Below are 10,691 nucleotides of genomic sequence, written 5' to 3'. Positions count from 1 at the left end.
GCTGAAACTGTGAATAATGACAGCTATAAACATGTGCAACCGTTTGTATATTCCAGTTTTCCTCTAATCAAGTTCGGGCTTAGTGCAGCCGGTAATTTTTGTTCTTGCTATATACTTTTTTTGTGTTTTTAGCAAATTTAACAAATAAATGTTTATTTACTTTTGCACACACAACTCTGGTGTTTGTTTCATTCAGAAGTGTAACTAATAAGCTACAATTTCATGCATTGCAATATGTGCTGGGTGTATTAGTTCTTGAGAAGAAAAATTTTCTTTCAGTACGCTCCAAATCGTGCATTTTTCCACGGTAGCGAAAGAGTTAACGTTCCTTCCAATTTGAAACTACTGCTTTATCAAACACTAATACGATAAAAACTCGAGCATGCAACACGTGTATGGCACCCTGCTCATGACAACTTCATTAATGATCTTGAGCTGGTGCAAAATAACTCTGTGCGTTTAATCCTTGTTAACTACAACCGCACAGCGAGTATAACTACTATGAAGTCCAATATCTGCCTCCCATAACTGACATCGCGTAGAAAAGTGTTTCGTATCACCCTGTTCCATGCATGGCCACAAGCTGTACCATCATCCCGCTCTTCGTGATCACCTCATCCCCCATACAATTTCTGTATCCCGCCGCATTGATCATGATCACAAAGTTGGAAGTATGTCATGCAACAAAAAATGCTGCTCGCAGTCATTCCTGCCGCGAACCTCATGCGACTGGAACCACCTTACCGCAGAAGTTGCCGGCACTGAAAATTACGAGCAGTTCCGCGTAGCACTAGCTAACATTGTATATTCAGGCGCTGTTTAATATTCATGTAATCAACTGTATTTTTCTCTCAGTTTTCGTATATTTACCATTCCCCCTGTGTAATGCCACTGGCCTTGAGGGGTAAATAAATAAATAAACAGAGTAATATGCAAGCCTCTCACACAACATTCACTAATATTTCTTTCTTTCTGTAATAACGATTTGTAGACAGCCTAAAGGCTCATATTTCACTGACGGGAAGGTTCATTTTTCAGTCACAGTTCCATACTGTAGAGCGCAGGATAGCGCTTGTGCTGCATAGTTCTTCTGTGTGTGTCATTGTAGGCGCTATTGTTTGTTTTCTCAAGTACTATGCACCGTGTATCCCAAACTGAAGTTCTTCTAAATCTTCTTTGATATTAGCAGTTGCAAATTCAAGCCTTCTGCAGGATTTGAAGGAGGCCCAAGGAGACGAGGACTAATTTTATGCATATGCAAATGTAAACAGCTAATCTATCTGTACTATTGTAACTTGCATTCTCTTTTTTGCTTTATGTGCTGTTCTTATATTTCGTGCCATAATGCTGAATGTCGTAATTTTTGTATGTATTATAGTGCAAATTGATACTGTATGTCTGCTGTCAAAGTGTTTTCTTTTTCTTTACCGTAATGCGCGATTGTAATGTTTATCTCTTGTACTGTTTGGTGTACTTTCCATGTTCTTTTAAAGTACCAACTTGTTTTTCCTACGTTCAAAACTGTCATCTAATGGTCCCCTGGGCCTTGTCAAGCTGTGTGCACAGCTTTTAGCCCAGGGTGACCAGCCAGATTTTTCTGGTAAATAAAGTGCATTGACTGATTTATTAATTCATTGATATGCAACTTACAAATGATTGGAAATGAGGGGAACACGTGCACAGGGCGGAAAGCGCGTGGTCTGCAAGGAAACACTGAGGTGGCCCCGAGAAGGGCCTTTAGTAAGGACGACATCCGTTTTGTGCCTCTTCACTAAGCAGCGACGACACGGCGTGCGCAGTCCTCGTTTTGCCCGAGCTGTCGAAGCAATCCTTGGTAAAAAAAACACGAGGGAACAAAGTCGTGCTGTGTATGCAGATGCGATCGCCTCGTGGTTCCATTCACAGCGAACAACCATCCGGCAAGCCCGGCTCTTTCGACGGATTCAGGAAACGACTGAAAAGAACAAAAGTAAGGAGCGAAGAAAGGTGCACTGCTTACAGGTTAGAACACAGAAACAAAGCTAGGCGCTGCACTCGTTTAACCCTGCAACGAGGCCTAGCGCGGGTTCTGATGTCTGGCGCCGATTTCGACAAAGAGAGGGAACACGGCCGCGAGATTGGATGCCCGCAATCTTCCAGGAAGCAATGAAGCGGCCCTGAAAAGGCCGTTTGGAGCAGCTCTTCAACGTCAACCTACAGCGGCGTGGCGGCGAGCAGTAGGCCCAGCGTCCGCGGCGAACAATGACATCGGCTTCCGAGAAGCATATCCAGGGAACGATGCTGCAAAAACAAAGTTTCGTTACAAGCACCGAAATTTGGTGAGCCCTCAATGCACGAGAAAACTTGCGACAATGTAGTTCAGTCCTTACCTCGGGGTTGAGAATGCGCACGCTCGACAAGCGCGTCAGCGTAGCTGTCAAACGGCGGTCCTCAAAGCGCGCCTGATGCGGATCCTTGTAGTGCCGCGGCAAAAACTTTAAATACGAGCACGACACTAGCCACGTGCTCCTGGCGAAACGGCGAAAGCCGCAAGCAAAAACTGCACAGAAATTTCAGCTGGCTGTCGCCGACGAGCGCACCACGCTCGAACGCCATAGCTGCACACGCCTCGAAACGAGCGCGCCGAGGATCACGAAACGAATGCCCGCTCACCACGCACGCGCGGCGCGGCGGGTGCACCTAGCGATTCCCCAGGCGCTCTAGGGAGAGGTCGAGAAAGGCGCGCTGACGCCACGTCCGGTTGAGAACGAGGGCGAAGTCAAAAAACGTCACGGAGAAGCGCATCTCATCGACCAATCAGCGTTTCCAGCCTGCCTACCCGCAAACGCTTCTAGTCCCTCGGGCCGCGCGCGCCGACAGATGGCGACTGGTGTCGAGAGTAGGAGCGCGCCCGCAGCCTGCGTGCGAGGGTAAAAAAGTCTCACAAGATGTTTGCAGCACTACGGAAGGTAGAGCTCTCTCGTCCAATCAGGGCTGCAGAAACGCAGAAAATAGTCCCTCGAATATTTGAGGAGTGTATGACTATTAATCAAAACAATAAGCATTGCAACTAAAAACATGATTTGGACAGGTATATTTAAATGGTAGGGAGTGTTTCAATAACTGGTGAAATTACCAGACAAAGCCCGTACGGACACAGCTCTGCGGAGGCCTGCTGCGAGGTAGTGATGCATCGCAACTTTCCAACATGGCGTCGGTCGAGTCTGTTGTGTCTCCTGTGTGCTCTGCACCGACAGTGCGCTGTTTCCCCAAGCAGGCGAAGCAGGTGGCTTTAAATGTTCTTGAAGCGCTTCGCATCGAGTGCGGGGGCAGTTGGAGTACAAATGCGCTCATCAAGAGGACGGCAAAACTCACGCAGGTGAGCGAGCGAACGCTTGTGGACAACGGAGACGTTGAACGCGGGCCGAGTGTTGTCACCGAAGAAGCGTTCTGGCGGAAGAGGCCGCGAGCGGACAAAGAAGCTGGACGATTTTGACCTGAGCGTGTTGCGAAGGGTGGTACACACCTTTTTCGAGAGAGGGGAAATTCCAACTATCGCGAAGTGGTTGCGCATTTCGAAGAGGACGAAACGCTACCGACCGTGTCCGCAGCGACAGTGCAGAGGATGTTGAAGAAACTTGGCTTCCGATACAAGAAGCGCTCTCGGAATGCGATGTTAATCGAAGCGACGCACATTGTGCAGTGTCGCCGCCGGTACCTGCGCCAGATAGCGGAGCTGCGACGCCAGGGTAGGCCTATTTTCGAGCCCGTTTAACGTGCGTTGCCTCTCGCGCAGCACATGGGCTTGTTTTGCATTTCGCCACCATCGACACTCGGCTGCCTCGGCACGCTGGAGTAAATAAATTTATATGCACATGACACGATTACTGAAATTTACTGCGACGCGACAACAGAGGAACTGATGAGAACAGGTAGCGACAAAAAAAAAAGTGGGGCTAGTCCCTTTGGAACGGGCGTCCGCCTGTCCAAAAACAAACCAAAAAAAGAATAAAAAGACATCACGCGCCACCTGCTAGAGGTAGAAAGAAGCCACCTGGACATCAGGTGGATCGAGTCACAGGCGCGTAGGAACACACTAATGTAGTGCGCGCCATCCTGATTGGACGAGAGAGCTGTACCTTTCGTTACACAGTGATGCCACGGCTGCTGGTTTATCAGTAGATCTACTGATTTTTAAAATTTTCTGCTGATTCAGTGATAAAGCGCTTGAACCTACTGATTTTCTTGCTTTTCTACTGAAACGAAAGCAAAAGCTGCTACTTTTTCAGTACAGTTTCGGGTGTTCCTTATAAAGAAAATTTAGTCGGCTTTGCTGCAGACGGTGCAAATGTCATGATGGGTAGTAAACATTCTGTGAAGGTACTGCTGAAGAAGGAGAGTCCTGGCTTGTTCATTCTTAAGTGCACGTGTCATTCTTTTCACTTGTGCGCATCGTACGCTTGTTCGAAACTTCCACGCGTTGTTGAAGATCTCGTGCGGGACGTCTGCAGTTACTTCAACTCAAGTCCGAAAAGAGAAGGCACGTTGAAGAAATCTGAGGCTCTTCTTGAACTGAAGCCGCACAAGCTTCTTCATCCAATGTCAAAAAAGTCATTGAGAGTGTCGACCAAATTCTGAAGTGTGTCCCTTTTCATGAGCCGGTTTTAAAACATCTCGAACTCCTAGATCCTACTGTGTCCATGACGGGGAAGGCAGCGCATCTTGCACCACTGGCGCAAGCCTTTCCGAATTTAGTCTCCGGCAAAGCCTTGCAATCTTTCGATACCGAATGGCGATATTTAAGAAATGCTGATATCCCTACAAGCGAATATAGCTTGTTGCATGAGTTCTGGGCAGTCGTGCTTTCTCAAAAACATTGTGATGGAAGCGCCGCTTTTCCTGCATTGACCGAGTTTGTGACGGCTATACTGTGCTTATCGCATTCTAGTGCAGCAGTTGAGCGGGTATTTTCTGCTGTAAACAACCTGAAGACAAAACTGCGGAACAAGCTTAGCACGGAGACTATCTGTGGCCTTCTGCACACGGAACGCCTGATGACGTCTTCATCATGTCACAGCTTCAACATTGACAGGCCACTGATAAGGAGAATGGACGACTGTCACAAGGATAAGCATGAGTGTATTTAATGCGGCTTTGCTGGCACAGCCACTTGTGGAATTTCACAGCATATCTAGTCATATACATGGCCATTTTGAAGTTGTCTCTTCACGCGCAATAAAGTTTATTTGCGTAAGCTATAAGGGACTCATACTTTCTTATTTCTGGATCGTCATCATCGTGATCTATCTATAGTTATGTCCACTGCAGCACGGAGGCCTCTCCCGGCGATCTCCCAATCACCCCTGTCTGGAAGATACTATACTCTAAAGATTTCAGGTACTAACTACCATCTGACGCCTTTGAATATGCCATCAGAGGGCTTCACTGTTTTTCCTTTCCTTTCTGTCTTTCCTTCCTCCATGGTTTTTCCATGGTTTTTCACTTCGTGGTTGACAATGGCTCTCTGGATCCCCGGGTTTTTCAAAAGTATCGCCAAGAATCTCGTGGCCAATTTTTGTACTATTTCTTAGAAGCTACAATACAACAGCAGAGTACTAACATAAGCGCTGAATTCGTGGGCTCATAAACTCAGTACAAAAATTGAAATTAAAAATCTACTGATTTTTCGCGAAAAAATCTACTACTATTTTTTTATGTGCCGTGGCAACACTGCTTTCGTAGTGCTGCAAACATCTTGTGAGATGGAGTACAACGGCGTACGGCGTCGTTAGCGTCGTTGTTGCTAGGGGCCCGAGTGTTTCTCGGTGGCGGTGGACGGGCTTTCGGCACGGTGTTTTCGGCCTTGCGTGTTAAAGTCTACATGCCTGGCGTCGTGACGTTACGCACGCATCTAAGATTGCTTTTAAATGCAGCAAATAACCGCTCATTTGATATTTTGTTCGTCAAACTTGGTGTCGTTACGCGGAGCGATCGATGCATTGAAATGAATCTCGCGAAAAGGTGGCACTCCGGAACCGCGCTTCGACACGCGAAGAAGCGTTGATTGTTTTGATCAGCGAACTTTCGCACCTCACCAAACAGCACAGAAACATGAAGCCGCTCTCGGCGATGCTGAGCTGCGTGTGAGCTGAGGCCACACGGCGGGTGTACGGTAGCCCGAGGAGGATGGTGAGCTGAGCTATAAGCGGCGCGCAATGTCGTCTTTCTTCGCCTGGCGTCGGAAAAGGTTCACCGCACCTGTGCGCCGGTCTGTGTCTAGGTGCGTGTTTGCGGGGAGGGAGGTGCAGGAGTGTAGCGGCGAGCGGCGCGTTTTTTTTTATTCCTTCCTTTTACGGAGCGCTTGCGAGCCGCGCGCGAACCTTGCCCCGTAGCTCGGTAGAGAAAGAAGATAGTGAGGAGAGCCGATCCAACTTCCGGTTGCGGGCGGCTTCACAAAAAGTGACGTCAGGGCCTCTCCTTAGTTCTCTCCTTCCTCCATGAGGTAACAGCTGATCTGTTGAAGGATGGAGGAGAGATGTCAATGCCTTGTGACCTCAAGCATACCACAAGCTTGGAAGAACATACGCTATCATTATCTTAGTTCTTAAGAAAGGAGATGTCAAGGGCTTGAAAAATTACAGACCCATCAGCTTACTGTCCATTGCCTACAAGGTATTTACTAAGGCATTACTAATAGAGTCAGGACAGCCTTAGACTTCAATCAATTTGATCAGGCAGGCTTTTATAATGGATGCTCGAAAATAGACCACATTCACACTATCAATCATGTGATAGAGAAATGCGCAGAATATAACCAACCCCTATATATAGCCTTCATTGATTACGAGAAAGCATTCGACGCAGTGTAAATCTCAGCAGTTATGCAGGCATTGCAGAATCAGGGTGCAGAAGAGTCTTATGTGAAAATACTGGAAGATATCTATAACGACTGCACGGCTACCATGGTTCTCCATAAAGAGCAATGAAATGCCAATAAGGAAGGGTGTCGGGCAGGGAGACATGATCTCACCAATGCTGTTCACTGCCTGTTTACAAGAGGTATTCCGAGGCCTGAATTGGGAACAGTTGGGGATAAGAGTTATAATGGAGAATAGCTAAGTAATCTGAGATTCGCTGATGACATTGCCTTGCTAAGTCACTAAGGAGATGAACTGCAAATCATGATCAGTGAGTTAGACGGGCAGAGCAAAACTGTGTGTCTAAAGATTAGCATGCAGAAAACCACAAAGTAATGTTCAACAGTCTCGCAAGTGAGCAGCAGTTGACAACTGGTAGCGAGGGGCTGGAAGTGGTAAGGGAATATGTTTATTTAGTGCAGGTAGTGACTGCTGATCAGGATCATGAGAGGGGAATAACTAGAATAAGAATGGGGTGGAGTGCATATGGCAGGTTCTCTCAGATCATGAATGGCAGTTTACCAATCAGTTTACCACAAGCGAAAAGTATACAACAGCTGTATCTTACCGGTACTCACCTATGAGGCAGAAATGTGGAGGCTAACAAAGAGGGTTCAGCTTAAGTTAAGGACAACACAGCGAGCTATGGAAAGAAAAATGATAGGTGTAACATTAAGAGACCAGAAGCGGGCAGGGCGGGTGAGGGAACAAATGTGGGTTAATGACATCCTGTCAAAATCAGGAGAAAGAAATGGCAGGGCATGTAATGTGAAGACAAGATAATTGCTGGTCCTTAAGAGTAACAAAGTGGATTCCAAAAGAAGGCAAGCATAGCAGGGAGTGTCAGAAAGGGCGGTGGGCGTATGAGATTAGGAAGTTTGCAGGTATGTGGTGGCTGCAGCTGGCAAAGGACAGGGTTAATAGGAGAGACATGGGAGAGGCCTTTGCCCTGGAGTGAGTGTAGTCAGGCTGATGATGATGATGATGAAATGGTTTCTTAGGGCCTATGAAGGCTATAAGACCAGAATTTTGAGCCTCTCCCGGGCGCGGCCATTTTGCACCGACTGGCGCGCCGCGGTGCGGGCGTTTCTTTGGGGACTGCGGGGCTGCGGCAGTTCCGCGGCCGCGCCTGCATATAGCCGTGCTTCGGGCGCTAAAAAAACATTGTCGAGCATACTTCCGCTGCGTGGCTGTGTTGCAGGAAGTATTTAAGTTATCAAAGCGATAACATTGACGCGTTTTAATGACATTTAGTTTGACATTCAGGTTAATTGTGCCGGCGCTTAGAACGCGCTCGTGCTTATATCGAATTCCGCCTGTGTGCTCCACCGCAAAGAAACTTTTTGTTCAGTATCAAGCATTAGGTGTGCGGCTAGCATGCAGTTCCAATTCCCATGGACTCTAGCTTATTCCTTCCTGCCGGCCGGCCATAAAGCCCCGCCTCCACAAACAGGGCTTTCTTGTCGCCGCGCCAGTTTATCAACAAATTACCGCTGTGAGCTCAACTGAGTCGCAGCGCCAACAGAAAACAAATTTTGTCATGGTTAAGCAACCTGGTGCATAAAAATGTACTTTCGCTTAATTTATCAAAGCTTGAATAGATATGAGCAGCTAATCCAGCTTTCACTAATTCTGAGGTCCGAGGTCGCGTTATTTTATTCAGGAGCTCTCGCCGCGTGTGAGAGCGTTGCGTAGCCGTTTAGCTAAGTGTGGGAAATGTAATGAAATCGCGCATAGTATTTTCCTATGAATAAAGTAGGTACCGCACCGCTGCGGTGGCTCAGTGGTTACGGCTCTCGGCTCTGGCCCAAAAGACGCGGGTTCGATCCCGACCGCGGCGGCCGAATTTCGATGGAGGCGAAATTGTAGAGGCCCGTGTACTGTGCGATGTCAGTGCACGTTAAAGAACCCCAGGTGGTCGAAATTTGCGGAGCCCTTCACTACGGCGTCCCTCATAACCTGAGTCGCTTTGGGACGTAAAACCTTAATAAACTAAACCAAACTAGTGTAGATACCAACAGCAGAAAGATACTATAGATTAACCTTTACCCCCCAGATCCCTCTGACATGCGTGAAAAAGCAGCTGAAATCGGTAGCGGTCGTGCTTACAATCCTGTGCATGAAATGTGTTTAATGGGAACAAGAGCAAGCTCAGCGCAAGGATGCCGAACACGTACTGGTGATCGAAAACACGCGCTCCGTCGGGACAACCTTCAGTCTGCAGCTCGCCTATCCAGTTACTACTCCATTGAGTCAAATCAATAGATCTACATTCTGATGCATAAAATTATCATAGATGATATCGCACGTAAAAGGCGACAACAAACGACACGACAGCGCAGAAATCTGCTTAGAAGTGCCGGTTTCCAGTCCGTACACTACCTGGTCGACTACCCTCGGATGTCACGTTAACGAGTAACTGCGCACAAGATAACCGCAGTACTGTCTGGAAGAGGGAAAATGTGAGTAGTGACGCGCAGCACACACCCTTATACGTTAGCTGATGGAGCACAACAACGGCAGAAGCGAACACGTAAACATGCGTTCTACGCGCGGCGCCGGCGCGACCCGCAGTCCCTCGGGCTGCGCGCGCCGACAGATGGCGACTGGTGTCGAGAGTAGGAGCGCGCCCGCAGCCTGCGTGCGAGGGTAAAAAAATCTGGTCTATATATGGGTTGGTTATAATGAAAGTGTGATTATCATCTGTTGTCAAGCAGTCTTTACAAAATCCTGCCTGATCATTTGGTTCATTGAAGTCCAAGGTTTTCCTGACTCTATCAGTTATCAAGTGTGATATGTTAAACGATGCTCAAAAACTTTTTCTCAGCTTTATACAATGATATCGAACTTTCACTGATGTATGAGCTAGCTTTCATTCCAATGTGATGCTTCATCAGTTCCCTGGATATTGTATTCTTCTGGCAAGGAATCGTAAGCTGGAAAAGCATGGCTCACATGAGCGTGAAGGGCAAGTTCTGATGTGCTTTGTTAAATTCCAGCCCTCTTTATTTTGCTCAATATTTTGTTCATGTTTCCTGACTTGATTATTTACACAATGCCTGGCTTATCCTATATAAAAGCCACCTCATGAGACGGTGATTTCATATACAGTCTAGCACGGTTATAACGAAGTCGGCGGGAATCGGAATTCACTTCGCTATATCCGCTATTTCGTTATATACGGACTACGAAAAAAATGCTAACATCGGCATACCGATTTATTGCCGCGGAAAGAAGTCGTCCAGCGTCCCCTACAACGCATACAACATCCATACAACAGCATACAACGATACGCGATAACGATAAAAATGAGCCACGCTTCCAACATGCACAATGCTGCCGCGCTTTCTCCCTGCCGTGCGCACCGCGGCACCGACATAAAACAAAGCGCGCGCTGCCACACCTCCTGCAGACTGCAGTCCAGCCGTGGCGCCGACTGCCTGGGAGAAATAGAGAACCGCGATTGGCGAAGACGGCCGCTCTCTGCGACGTCATCGAAAAAAAAAATCGTCTCTGTTCTTTTTACATTTTCCCCCTGCGCGGCGTGCTCTACCGCTCTACGCCCTGACGCCGTTCAAGGACGGCGCAACACGAGGCCGGCGTGCCATGCGATGCAGTGAAGCAACCTTTCGCTCCGCAGGAGAGCAGACGACGCCACGAAAGGACGCCGTCAGCCGATTTTGCTCTTATTTTCGCGGAAAAAATCGCCTCAAGGACGCAAAAATGTGTTGATTGGCAGATTGTTTTTCGGTTGGTATTAACCCTCTTCGTTATATCCGCTGACACGCACTTATT

The sequence above is a fragment of the Amblyomma mixtum genome, chromosome 3 (assembly GCF_055824585.1).
Source record: "Amblyomma mixtum isolate Tamu chromosome 3, ASM5582458v1, whole genome shotgun sequence".
NCBI lineage: Eukaryota > Metazoa > Arthropoda > Arachnida > Ixodida > Ixodidae > Amblyomma > Amblyomma mixtum.
Note: the sequence above shows the minus strand (reverse complement) of the source record.